Source organism: Staurois parvus, unplaced genomic scaffold, assembly GCF_062004578.1.
Source record: "Staurois parvus isolate SC_StPar_1 unplaced genomic scaffold, SC_StPar_1.0 ptg000239l, whole genome shotgun sequence".
Taxonomy (NCBI): domain Eukaryota; kingdom Metazoa; phylum Chordata; class Amphibia; order Anura; family Ranidae; genus Staurois; species Staurois parvus.
The window spans coordinates 155,862-170,347 of record NW_028318035.1 but is presented as its reverse complement, the minus strand read 5'-3'; the positions used below and the strand labels follow the sequence as shown (position 1 = coordinate 170,347).

Genomic DNA, 14,486 nt, shown 5'->3' with positions numbered 1-14,486 from the left:
CACCAGCAGCGGCTGCCTCAGTCTGCAGTCGATGATGAGTAGCTTTCTTCACCAGCGCAGTGAGGAAACTACTAACCAGCCGCAGCAGCAGCAGCAGCATCAGGTGGACCTGGAGCAGGACCTCAAACAACAGGCTTAGGCCTACTTGGACAGCACCCTGCCAACCGAGGTAGACAATCCCCTTGACTACTGGGCAACGAAACTTGACCTTTGGCCCCAACTAGCTGAATTTGCCCTTGAAAGGCTGTCATGCCCGGCCAGTAGCGTGGCATCGGAGCGCGTGTTTAGTGCGGCAGGAGGTATTGCAACTCCGCGGAGGACACGACTGTCCACCCAAAGTGTGGAGAGACTCACGTTTGTGAAAATGAATCAGGCGTGGATTAGTCTGGATTTCAAACCACCAGTTCCTGACACAACTGACTAAATCCGCCATGAATCATGCCCCAAACATGTGCCACTTTCAGGTCTCCTCACACTGCTGGTGTGTTCCATTTTTTGTCATAGGGTGCTGGCAGATTACGGGCCTCCCATAGCTGCTGCCAGGCCCCTAATCTGCCATGGGCCCCTATACCGCCTCCTCATGCTGCTGCCAAGTCCAGAGTCTCTCATGGGTCCCTGTACGGCCTCCCATTGCTGCTGCCTCCATCGCCACACTCTGCCATGTGCCACTTTCAGGTCTCCTCACACTGCTGGTGTGTTCCATTTTTTGTCATAGGGTGCTGGCAGATTACGGGCCTCCCATAGCTGCTGCCAGGCCCCTAATCTGCCATGGGCCCCTATACCGCCTCCTCATGCTGCTGCCAGGTCCAGAGTCTCTCATGGGTCCCTGTACGGCCTCCCATTGCTGCTGTCTCCATCGCCACACTCTGCCATGTGCCACTTTCAGGTCTCCTCACACTGCTGGTGGGTTCCATTTTTTGTCATAGGGTGCTGGCAGATTACGGGCCTCCCATAGCTGCTGCCAGGCCCGTAATCTGCCATGGGCCCCCGTACCGACTCCTCATGCTGCTGCCAGGCCCGTAATCTGTCATGGGCCACTGTTGTCGCTTGTTGGCATATTCCGCTCGTTCAGATGCTCCTTCTCCTGCTACTCCTCTTCACGGATTCCGTCAGCAGTCTTTCTTGGAATCCGTTTCCAAGAGACAACAGTTTGCGAGCACGCACCCGACGGTGCAGAAGCTGAACGTCCTCCTGTCCAAGTTGCTGCTGCCAGGCTCGTAATCTGTCATGCGCCCCTGTACCGCCTCCTCATGCTGCTGCCAGGTCCAGAGTGTGTCATGGGCCCCCGTACCGACTCCTCATGCTGCTGCCAGGCCCGTAATCTGTCATGGGCCCCTGTACCGCCTCCCCATGCTGCTGCCAGGTCCAGAGTGTGTCATGGGTCCCTGTACGGCCTCCCATTGCTGCTGCCAGGCCCGTAATCTGCCATGGGCCCCTGTACCGACTCCTCATGCTGCTGCCAGGCCCGTAATCTGTCATGGGCCCCTGTACCGCCTCCTCATGCTGCTGCCAGGTCCAGAGTGTGTCATGGGTCCCTGTACGGCCTCCCATTGCTGCTGTCTCTATCGCCACACTCTGCCATGTGCCACTTTCAGGTCTCCTCACACTGCTGGTGGTTTCCATTTTTGTCATAGGGTGCTGTATGGCCTCCCATTGCTGCTGCCTCCACCGCCACACTGTGGCTCCACACTCTGGTTTTGGCCCCGTGACTGCCCAAATGAGTGAAGTGTGCGGTGATTCTAAGATCGACGGCACTCATCTGCATGTCATACTGACTGACAGTATTATTTCTCTTCCCCAGCAGACTCCAAGGGCATTTAAATTAAAGGTACAGTGTTCTGCACTAATATTAAGTCTCTCTGAAGCCTAGAAACACCCTTTTTTAAGTTAAATTCACAGCGAATTTATTCGACTCGAATCGAATATTGTCCACGAATTCGCCGAATCAGTCGAATCGAATTTTTCATTTCTTCGCTCATCTCTAGTTCCTACATACAGTACAGTGGGATCATGGAGAATGAACATAGCCACCCTCTAACAGGAAGTCAAATTACATCAACAAAAAAGGAATATAGAGATTTGGAGGTAACTGGAACCAATAGAAGGTACTTTTTGAGTTAATACACACTTGAATAGATTTTTTTTTTAAACCAGAGATTAGTGTCACTTTAACTGGGTGACATTTAGTTTGCTAAACTAATATATATCATAAACACTTGCCATTTTGTATTGCTTTCACATTTTCCTCGCTAATCGCTCCATCTCTAATTTCCTCCAACCTCCTCCAGTCATTTCCTGTCAATATTCACTTGCTCCACAATTAGCTACACATCATTGCTCTGAATGGGTTTCTTGATAGTAGAAATGGTGGACCTTGCATATACAACATGTGTCAGCATGGCTGTATTCTCAACAGGTGGGGGGTGACTGGTACAACTAGGATTATATAGCATTTTTTACTGGAACACTGCTGTCACCCCATAACACGAAAATGCTGAGCAAGGACCTTCATGGAGAATCACTAAGTATTTTTTTTAATAAGCAGCACAGTGGTTTACGGGTTAGTACTTCGGGCTTGCAGCACTACACTGCTTTTATCGATGTGCAAAAGCCCTTTTGTGCTGACCTAGCTCTTCTGTCCCTCACCTCTGCTTTCTACACTGCAGCATCTTAGAGATTTTGGACGTCTACACAAGAGAGGCTTTTACAGGTAGATAACAAATTCCTAAAACATGTTGAATGGATATCTAATCCTATGAGAAAATTGCTGTTGAAATGAAGTATTTAAAGTTCATTAAAGTGTTATTAAGGGATGGCTAGATGTATCAGGTTAAGTGTTAAAAGTCCAGGTAGGGGAACTTTAGTGTAAGTGGCCACAAGATCTAAAATGTGCCTTGGAAAAAGATAAGATTTTCACTAGTTCTTAGTGCCAAACCCTGGAACAGAGAACTACTTAACTATGCTCCAGGTGCCAAGAACTAACGTACCACCCTAATCGTTCTGGCAGACATCAGCAGAAGGCATATGGAAGATTTTATAAACTCAAATTAAGGTAGAGTTTATAACCTGAGAGCATTTAGAATATAACCAGTTGACTAACTGGCATTGGTGATATGCAAAGAACACTGCTCTATGTACTTAAAATTTAAAAATTTCCAAAATAAAATGCATAGAGACAGCAGCACTCACCAATATTAGGATACCAAAATACATAAATTATATACAGGAAAATGTGCTGTGCTGTCTCTTTAAGTACATAAATTAATGTGAACATGTATATTACGTGCACAAAACAAAATAAAATCCTGAAAAGATCAAGATAGGTGAAAAAGTGAAGAAAACTTCAACATAACAGAAATCAAACAACCACGTAAGTACTCCAGTGCTCCAATGACCAACAAACCAGGGTGCTTACCAAAAGCTTACAGCTCACTAGATGTAAGGTCTCATAGCACGCTATAAGAAATGCTCAAATTTCAGATGCATTGCCACAGGAATGGCATGCAGCACAATTCAATCCCACATATAGAGAACAGAGCAGAAGGAACTCCATAGTGTAGTCATTTCAAACTGTTTTATTAAAAGGGTACTCACAATCAGAAACAAGCACAAACAAATCACAAACAGTTGCTGCTCATCCGAGTAGGCATGATGACATCACGGCAATGCTGTGCCCTATGCGTTTCATCCTATGGGACATCTTCCAAGAGGCATCTTTTTGACTTGAAAACATTTACAGTATTACCAGTTGACTGACTGAAATTACTCATTGTCTTGAATTACTCTATCAGAAAAAAATTAGTTCTAAAAATGAATATTATAGTCATGGTGCAGGAAATAGTTCAATTGAAATGAAGGTCAGTAAGGGTCAGTTTCCTTTCAAAGTCCTAAGTTTCGCCCAGACTTTTCTTGCAGGAAAAATTACATTGTTTCTTTAGACATTGTTAATTATAATACAGAAAGTAACAGAAACAATGCAATCACCAGAAAATGTGGAAATCCTTAATAATAACAGGGATGTCCAGAGCTAATTTATGGCAGGAAACTGGAAGGTGTCATTAAGTAGTTTTCGACAGTACTGTGTAGGTTTGGAGTTGTGTAAATCATATCAGAATGCAGCAAGGATTAGGCAGAAAATCAAAGTGCAGAGAAGCAGAAACAAGATCTTCAATAAGGGTAATCATTACTCCAATAGAATGCAGTGATACAGATATATTTTAAAATACCTTCTATATAGTAAGCACTTTTTTTTTTCTTGTTAACTAGGACACGTGATTTCAATTTGCACTTCTGCAAAGTAAAAAATTGTCCACAGTGTATAAAAACAGACCTATACTCAAATACAGACATAGAGCTTTGTTAAAGTCTTGGTTGGATGAATCAAGAGTAATAGAAGAGCTAGTTTACTATTTTTCTCAAGAAATATCTGCTTTGGGTTCCCTCCTGTATCATTTGGATGTCCAAAAGTCTAGGCATGTAATAATGTGATATATGGCTAAAAAGTAAGTATGATCAAAGTTTTTTTGGCCATACATCTCTTGTGGGTCACAAGAATTCATGCGCTGTTGTTCTGCTCACTATTGTCCGCTATCAACTGATTTGCACCAAGCTCTGGAAGGATCTCAACAATATTGTCAGGTCCACGAAGCTGCACGATTGACAGCTGGCTCCGCCTCTCAGCATGTAGCTCAGAGTCAAAGCCAGCTGTGCCTGCCCCCTCTCCAGCCAGGCGTTACAGAGAGCTCTGGAGAAGCAAAGTGGAGAACATGACTGACAGTCACTGCTCTCCACTCCAAGAGCTATGCAATCAGCTGTCATGTAATTGCTCAGTTCTCTGTCTTAGAGCCAACATGAAACAGCTGCAGCATCACTATGGTGCTGCAGAATGGAGGGGAGAATGTATGTTTATTTTTTTTCTTTTATAAGTTTAATACTTATTCCTTAAGGGCCATTGCTGACTTATCCACCCCTCCTCAGGGGAATCCAGATCATGCACAGGGAGCAGGAGCACCAATGATTGGAATAAAGTGCAGGAGGCGTGGTGGAGCACTGGGGACCCCGACCAGTGCGCTCTGCCTTGACATTTGTATGTTGGCCCCGCGTAGTGGCAATGGACAGCAGGGTCCATGTACTCTGTAAGCTCAAACATTTTACATGCGTTTAGCACAAAGGATCATATGACTCAGTGCCCCATACAACAAGAGCCGTTTGCTTATGTGTTCAGAGCAATGTGGAGGTGTGTACGGACAGCCTGTGTTAACCAATGAAGTCACATCACTTGTAAGGAATCACCCGCACCTCCAAGTCTGATTGTGCGTTTGGAATCATGCATCCATCCCTGCATCCTGGCAAACTCCTTTGTATCGGTGAAGCCATAAAGCAGGTGCATCTTCATTGATTAACAGACTACCCGGATGAAGCTCCAGGCTGCTTTGAACACATAAAAAAATGGCTCTCACACACTGTAAGGGCTTCCATGCCTCTGTACATTAAAATGCAGTCCATACACAGGACTCTGGGCACAGATTTTTATATATATATATATATATATATATATATATATATAAACACTGCTCTGTGCAGCTCCAGATTTTAATTATCTACAGCTGCATTCAGACCTGTAAAAAATTTACATATTTCAAGTGTTACTAAACCCACAACAGTAAACTCTGTCTGTATATGTAGTAAAGTGTGCTTGTTATACTCACTGTGGAACCTAAGGGGTTCATTCTCTGCATTGTGTAAAGAGGTTGTTTGATCCCGACTTCCCTGTCCTTCCTCTTGTTCAAATGTATACGCTGATAAGACAGATTGAACCGTAACCCTTCTGCTCATGCTCAGTTTAGGGTGTATTGCTAGAGAAGTTTTTTTTTTTTTTTGCTTGGGAGAGTGCAAGTGATCAGCACAGGGCCAATCAGCACTGTCCAGACAGAGGGTCAGGGGTTTTGCATCCTCCTAGAGCAGAAAAAAAACTCCTCCTACAAGCTTTAACCAGTGCTCAGCTGAAGTCACAAGAATGCTCTAACTGCTGATGAGAAAAGGTATTCAGTAGTTTATATTTACTGAAATAATTGCATTTCCATATTTTGGGTACTGTGGGAGACTGGATATAGTGAATGTAGGGTCCTGGGTTTTATTTCAGCTCTGACAGCAATGATTTTACACCCATGTGCATGAGCCCTAAGGCCTCTTTCACACAGGCAGTGGGAGGACAGTAAAAAAAGGAAAATTGAGCCACAATTTTACCACCTCCAGACCACCCAAAGTCCACAATAGCTGGAGTGGCCTGTATATGTGTGAAATTTAATGCGGCATTAACAGGCGGCACTGTCTGCCAAACTCAGCCATTCAAGTCAATGGGGTCTTCCCTAATGCTTGAACTGTGCTTGCAGTGTATTATTTCCCTTGTAAAAAAAAAAAAAAAAAACACAGGCCTTCGGGAGGCAGCAGGATTACCCCCCAAACACCTGACAGCGGCTGCTTAGATGCACTCTGAAAAGCAATCCACCACAAATAATTTTTCAGAAAATGGGCTAGTGTAAACCTAGCCTAAGAGTTTGATCACCTTTCATTTTGATGCCAATTTGTATTTAAGTGATTTAGCCAAAAGTTTAGTTGTGCTTTAAAGTGGTTGTAAAACCTTACATACTGTATACCCAGTGAAGGGACTGTCCTCAGGTGATATATAGAGATGAAACAAATCCTCTTACATAAGTTGTACCTGTATCTGAAGCCTTCTCTCCTCTACATCTGTTTAAAGTGCAGAAATTATAAAGCTGGTCTGAACTTCCAAAAAGCAAGGGATGGAGACCTGAAGTTACACTCAGCTGAGCTCAATGAGAATAGCTCTGAAAGCTGATTGGAGGGAAGGGACACACCTTCATACAGCACACAGGAACAGAGCTGAGGCTGTCAATCACAGGCTGTCTGCTGGAGCTCCCTCTCCTGTCACCTCTTTTCTATTGATGTCAGGAAAACTTGTCAGCAGTGACTCATGCAGATGGCAGAGGAATGACCAAATGACACTTAGTGCTCTGGAATGAGACAAGTACACACTATAGAGGAATATGCTTTGTTCTTTCTTCATGCCTGAGGTTTAGAATCACTTTAATGCATGCTTTCTACCCACAATTCCCAACAGCTTGGATTCCATGCGGCAGTCTGTGTTATGTACAGTGTATTCAGGAGTTTTTGGCTTATAATAAACAGCTCCTGAATTATTCTTCCTCCTGCCACATTATCACACAATTTCTACAATAACAGTACGAGGAGTAATATCAACACTGTAATTAGGTAATATAAACAGTTCTTTATATGGCACCAGTGTAGTGCACAGACGCCTATAAGATAAAGGAGAAGCATACGGTTAATCAACTTTGCTGGAATGGGAACTGTTTATATAGAGAAACTTCCTTCCATAACTCTACATTATGAGGGTTTTATGACATCCACTAGCACTGCACTTAGCTAAATCCTGGACATATATTAAGATTCCAATGTGCTATAGTCAGGGCATGTCACAGGCTTGTGTCCACACCTGTTGAACAGCAAGACTGAACACGCCGTCTGCAGCCTCAACATGGCACCACATGTGCTTTTTAAGAAACTTGTTATCTCCTGACATCTCTGCAGGGCCGGGGTCCGTGGCTGACAGAGGTGACCACCTGTTCCCGTTTTGTTTGCAGTCGCTGTGAATAATTTCTTAGAAATCCACAATTCATCTGTTTAAAGGGGAAGTACACAGACTGTTAACACATACCTCTTGAATCAGCCAAGAGTCGGCGACTGCAAGTCTGTAGTATTTGACTGCGAAGATACAATGCTTAGTCAGTAATCTATTAGTATTTCGATGAAGCTACCATGTCACAAATATAGGCAATTAACTTGACGTCTTTTCAAACTTGCCTCTTGAAGCCAAATGGACCACACCACAACCAAGAACCAAACACCTTGGTTTGTGGTTGCAGCACGGTACTTATATGCAAAACCCCCGTTTGTATATAAAAAAAGAAAAAAAAAGAAAAGAAAAAGCATTCAGGAGACAACTGTATTGCCTTCTGAATACCTGGAAGCTGCTGCTCTGTCGCCCTCTAAAAAGCAAATCACCAAAGATCGCTTTGGGTGGTATCAATTGCCATCGCCATAAATGAGACCTAAAAGGTTACACTTAGCCTCATACTTTCCCCCCACTCCTTTTCCAGCCCTGATGCTACCTATTAGTCCTTTAGCTTAATGTAGAGGTCTTACCGATTAGTAGGAAGGCTGGAGGGTGGGGCTTAACTTGACTCTTACAAATCAATTTACATTTTAATATACTTACAGCTGCCTTTATCTCAGGATCAATTTTATGTGCATGTCCATTTCACTGAAGGTAATGTCTGTTGATGTATTTTTAGCCTTTGCTCAGCTTCAATTAACCAAGTAATGGTCTGTAAATCGTAAAAAAAAAAAAAAACAGCTGCGCTCCAATTAGCTCTTCTTGTAGTATTTTTAATAAACAGTGCGTTGACTGCATACAGTGATGTCTCCAACCCAACACCAGCCTTCCTTGATGCGTTTCACCACTCCTGGCTTGCTCACAAGGATATGGTAACAAGCCAGGAATGGTGATTTTGGGCTGGAGACATCACTGTATGCAGTCAACGCATGAATTAATAAAAAGACTGCAAGAAGTGCGACTGATTTGTTTCCTATTTTCAATGAAGAGTAGAGATGAACTGTGTCAGTACCCCAGTTGTCTATATGCAGGGGAGCTAGTCATGAGCAGAGCTATGGATCCAGGTGTGTTTCTGATCAAAGTAATGGGCTGACTTTAAAAACACAGCTTGTCAATTTATTGTGGTTCTCCCATATACTTACTTCAGTGCCCTAATGGGTGAAGAAGCTGACAATACAGTTGCTTGAGCTTCTATGACATCATCTGCTCTTCCCAAGCTTTAAAACTGAACAAAAAATACCCTTGCAGTGGGTTCCCCTCACACTGCAAGAGTTAACCTGTATCTACAGCTTATGGTACAGTAGCATGATAGCCAATGGGAAGAATGTTCCTTTACTTTTGTGGCCATTGGAAATAATCCACCCCTTACAGATACCTACTTGTCAGTGGTTCATTATCAGAAAAGCAAAAATTGCTCATTGGTCAAGGAACCGTTAGCAACCTCTGAATGAACCCTAGGATTCCACGTGGCTGTTTCAGATATTCCCTTACTTCCTGTCTGAATAAACTGTTGTCACCAGGACAGGAAGAAAGGGCCTCAAACAGAGCCTCCAAATGTAGTAAAGCCTGCCAAGGATTCTAATCTTTCCCTACTCTATCCAAAACTAGGAAAAAAATTTGGTTTGATATACATTTTAAGACTGAAAAGAACACTTGCCGTGAAATTCACAAAGGGTGTCATAGACATTCATTAGAAGTCTGTCTCCAACCTGTGCAACAAATGGGGCAACTTTGGACAAATTCATGTAACCATCAGTAAGGTATATATGAATCTGTTGCACAATTACCAGATTTTTTTTGTCAGCGATACAATATTTATTTCTTTAGGTCTTATTTCTTATCACTGATATGGCAGTATTTCATAATAAATGTATTGCAGCCATAATGCTTCACAAAAGAACTACAGTTAGGCCCCTCTCACACTGGTGGACTCTGCCAAGCAGATCTGCCTCTTCAGTGGAGGATCTGTCTGTTGTTCCCTACTGAGCAGGCAGATGACAGGTCCATGTTCGCTCCACTTGTGCAGAGCGGACACAGACACTGTTCTCTATGGACTTCCTGTCAATTTACATCTGACTGTCTCCTGATCTGATCCACTAGATGGATGGGGAACAGATCTCCATCCTAAGCCCCCACATACAAACCTTCAAAGTTGCAAACTTTCAAAGATGAGAATGTACATTCAAAACTAAAGTACATGCATGCATCCTCTACAAGTGGTTGTGCGTCTGTATACTTTACTGTATATGAATCTGTATGCTTTACTGTATACAGTACTGTACTTTATTTCAAGCTTTTTCTATGAATTATTTGTGTGAAAAGTGTTATAAACCTATTACAGTAATATATTAGGCCAATTGTGTACCTAGCCAAACTTTGCTGGACTTACGAACAAATTGGACTGATCAAACTCTCAGGAACGGAACTCGCTCATATGTAGGGGACTTACTGTACATGAATTTGTTGCACACCATGATAATAGCAGGAAAACTGTTGCAACGCTTTCATGAATTTGGAGCAGAACTTTCTAATATAATCATAACAGTAACAAATATAGCTATCACCATATCTATAAATAATTACAAACTACGGTAAATACACAAACAAGATTTTTGCAATATTAGTCAACACATAAGATTTACAAGCTGATCTCTTTCACACCTAGATCTTAAGAATAAACTATAGTCGATCTATAGAATGCAAATTAGCGACTTATATTTGTAATGTTGAAGCTTGTCATTCGTAATTTATATATCCTTCGATACAATTTTCACTACCGTTGTGAATGTCTAATTGTCTTTCAAGATGTGATGTTGCATATTGTTTTTTACTAAAACTCAAGAAAAACTACAGAATAAGAAAATATAAACTATAGATGCTCTTTTAAAATAATTTGTTTTCTTCATGCCAGACAAAGTAAATGCCTAGCAGAAGAAAAGTAATGTTTGCTATTTTCCCTTTAATACATGAAAACACAGTCTAATGCGTTATTGTCGCAGATCCCTCCCATGTCACTGGGAGAGGTTGATTTCCTTCCTGAGCCAAGATCACACAGTGCTGCTTTGGGTCGCCCTGTCATTAATTGTCACAGCCGTTTTCTTTCTCACAAACATAAAAAAGCAGCAGATACAGTGAGGAATTTGTTCAGGCAGCTTATAATTATTGCCCATTCGGCAGCCCTGGAGAAGGCCTGCCCGTCTATCTAAGCACCAGATGTTGGCTGGAGCACTGGAACAATTACAGCTTGCTGAGGCTTTCTATTAAAAGAGAAGCAACAATGTGCTGTGCATTACAAATCAATCAGCTTTCCTGTCGTTGATTTCAGTGTTAAAAATAAATATCCACATAATATACTCAACAGTTCCATGTTATCATAAGGTATGCTTTCAAATGGCTGGTTCTTGTGGAGCTAACATTGCCTACCCAAGCTCAATAGTAGGTAATATGATAGTTTTTGGAACCTTGAGCTTCAAAAAAACAAAATGAACTTATGAAAAGCTTTTAAAATTTGTTTCAGTCATACATTTCCTCCAAACAAACTGGATTTTAGCATCAATACACCAAAAAATAGATGTCATTATATACCAAACATCTATTACAGTTTCAGAGCCCCTTCTACAAGAAGGGTATAGCAGGAGTTGGAGAAGGTCTAAAGATGGGTGCCTCTGTTACTTGGGAGTTCATTCTGTACCCAAATCTTAAACTGGGTATATACTCTATATTAACTCTACAACAAAAGTGCCCAATGGTGGTCATGCTCAGGTCAACTGGTACAAGCAATGGTCCTAACCAAACATGGCATACAAAGATCAGTAATGGTGAAATTAAGGATTCTTTGATTTGTGGTGGAGATAATTATCACATGTAAAGAACTCTGTGTAAACAGGCCCCAGTAGCCAAGTTTTAGAACCACCATCAGGTTTTTCTACTCGAAATGTAAAACACAACAGGCAGGAGTACCAGACAAATGGCCTAAACAGCTTTAATGATTTATCTTATGACCATGTTAAACACCAACACATTTTTGGGACACTCCACCCTTTATCAGGGCTTGAATATTGCATTTGGTAAAAGAATCATGCTGTCTCTCCAGATTTTTTTTACATTACTATTCAATTCAATACTATCAATCGATCAACTTATCAATTCAAGTTCTTTAACCACATGCAACATTCAAACCCTAATTAAGGGGGACTGTTCTGAGTCCTCAAACTGCGTTTTTCAGGGACTGCAACATTCTATCATGATTCTGTGAATCTCATATTTCAGTGAAAGCGAGCAAGATAGCATTGATCTCAGCAAGGGTGGTAAATGAACCAAAGAACACCTTGGACAATATTTTCAAACAGCCCAGTTCCAGAGCCATTGAGAGGCTACCAGCCAATACAGACATGCATCTAGTAGCAAGATAGCTAGGTACCCTGGATGATAATAAGAAACACTCAGGAGGTAGGAAATGTCACTCTGGATGAAATGCGTTGGTTACCACCTTTTCTGTCCCTTTGACCCTTACTAGAATAAAATGGTATCTGAACTACCAAATAGTGGTATAACACTTCCATAATCCTTTTTCTGTTTTGCACTGCAAACCACACTGTGAAGATCCATTGGGGTGCTGCCTGCCTGCCTCTTAACCAGATCACTTACATAAACATCTTTACTACACTATGGGATAGCAACACCATTTGAACAACCTTGGAGGTTCACTGGTATCTTTCTGCTTCCTAAATATACCATTCTAAAAAAGACTTTACTAATTCATTTTGACTCCTTTAGCTCCTTCTAATCATAACATATGGTTATACAGTCTCATTGCAAAACTTTCCTATTTTATGATATTAACATTCAGTGACAGCAGTCATAGCCAGTGTTCAGATATCATAAAACCCAAGTATCTGATTTTTTTTTTCCTAAAAAAGTCTGCACATTAAAATACCTTTTACAGAAAGACAAACCCTAGATAGCAATAGCAGATACTTGAACTTTAAGGAGAAATGTTTTGTAGGGGCACATTTCATGAAAAATTCTAGGGAGTCATATCAATACACACAGCTATAATGTGCATTGTACAAGATCACAATCAAAACCTGATCCTCATTCATTAGTGACTTATATTCATAACATGTAACTCTACAGGATTCCAGCAGTGATGTATCACCACCAGAATTCCCTGATCAGCATAAATACCACAGCCATTCCAAAGCCAAATGATGGTGTCACACTCTCCTAGGAATACAACTTAATGCACACTCTACAAATAAACGAGGAGTCTGGTTGTGAGAAAATGATGTTTGTTACTGTGGTCCAGAGTGAGGCCACAAAACTACTGCATGAAATGCTCTCCACTCAAAATGTGTAAAATCCAGTGGGAGACCCAGTCTATTTGTATTCACAAAAAACTAAAATATCAGCTTTGGATGGAGATGGCCTTTACATGCAGCAGAATCTTTTAAAATGACATAGGAGAAATCTGAGATGAGGGAAACCAGAAACTCAGTCGTAGATGCATCTACTCTTTCTTGAAATTTTAAGGCACTCTGTAGATATGTAGATGCATATTAATATGCAAGCAAATTTGAAATATGATTCTAAGACCTCATGCACACTAAGCGTTTTTTTAAACTACTGCTAGGGGCGTTTTTTTTTTTTTTTTTTACTGCCTATAAACTCCCCTGCATGTTATCCTTTGTGTACATGTACACATAGGCTTTTAGCAGCATTTTGTGGCAGGAGGGTTTAGAGGCAGCAAAAAAACCCCACTGCCAGGGAATCCTGGAGCAGCAGCATTTTGGCTGAAAAAGCACTTGGCGCACTTAAATGGTTGTAAAAGCGTCTAAATGCTAGGAGTGTTTAGAGCTTGAGCATTAATTTATTTCAATGGCCAGAATAGATTATTTACTCTTGCCAATGAAATTAATGAACACCCAAATGCTTGACATGTGTAAATGCATGTAAACGCGGTATGCGCTTTAACAAGATTCTGTCAGAGGTCTTTTTTGGCCAAAAGCTGCTGGCTTTTAGGGGGGTTAAAATTGTGGCTCTGAGGAAGAGGCAAGTCCTCGAAACGCGTCAGCCTATTGGATGTCTACACTTGCGGACGGTTACTCAGCGCGGTGTTGACCCAGCTGTTCTTTTATGATGTGCCTTGACTTTGTCGTTTGTGAGTACAACACCTACTTTATTTCTTATTTTTTATGGTAATGCACTAAGCCTGTGCGCCCTCTGTTTGTTCTTTCCTCATTTGGTTAAAATTAAATGTCTGTGCATGAGGCCTTAAATTCAACTCAAAACATTTTTCTGATGTGAACCGCCACTTATGACATGTACAGTTCAAAAGTGTCAACACCATAACTGGGTAATGTATATGAAGCTAGCTAAATGAAGCTGTAAGGAGCTAGGATTTATTACACACCAGAGACATGTAATAATTGTTATCTACAGCCTTGAATCTATCCTCCGGCATCTTTTAGCATGAAATATTATCAATACAAAACAACAGACATTTAATTGATTATTGATATGCAAGAGATTCTGTCCTGACCGGTGGGATGCTACGGCTGCCAAACTCCAGACAACAGATAAGGAAGAAGTCATGTTGCTTTACTTGACTTGCCCACCCACCAATATGCAGGACAAATGTAAACAATTGACCGAGGATATTCACTTACAGCAAGTCATGGCATGAAAAAGTAAATAACAATGTAGCACCTTTGAACAAGGACTGAATACATTTACAGATGAAGTAGATAATAATTGTACAGATAATATT

The 14,486-nt window shown here is 41.5% G+C and overlaps 1 protein-coding gene across 3 annotated transcripts in view; it reads right to left on the bottom strand.

The window, feature by feature from the left end:
* KIF26A (kinesin family member 26A) overlaps positions 1 to 14,486 on the bottom strand; it is a 213,236-nt gene that overhangs the window by 176,629 nt on the left and 22,121 nt on the right. The gene's annotated exons all lie outside the window — the stretch shown is intronic.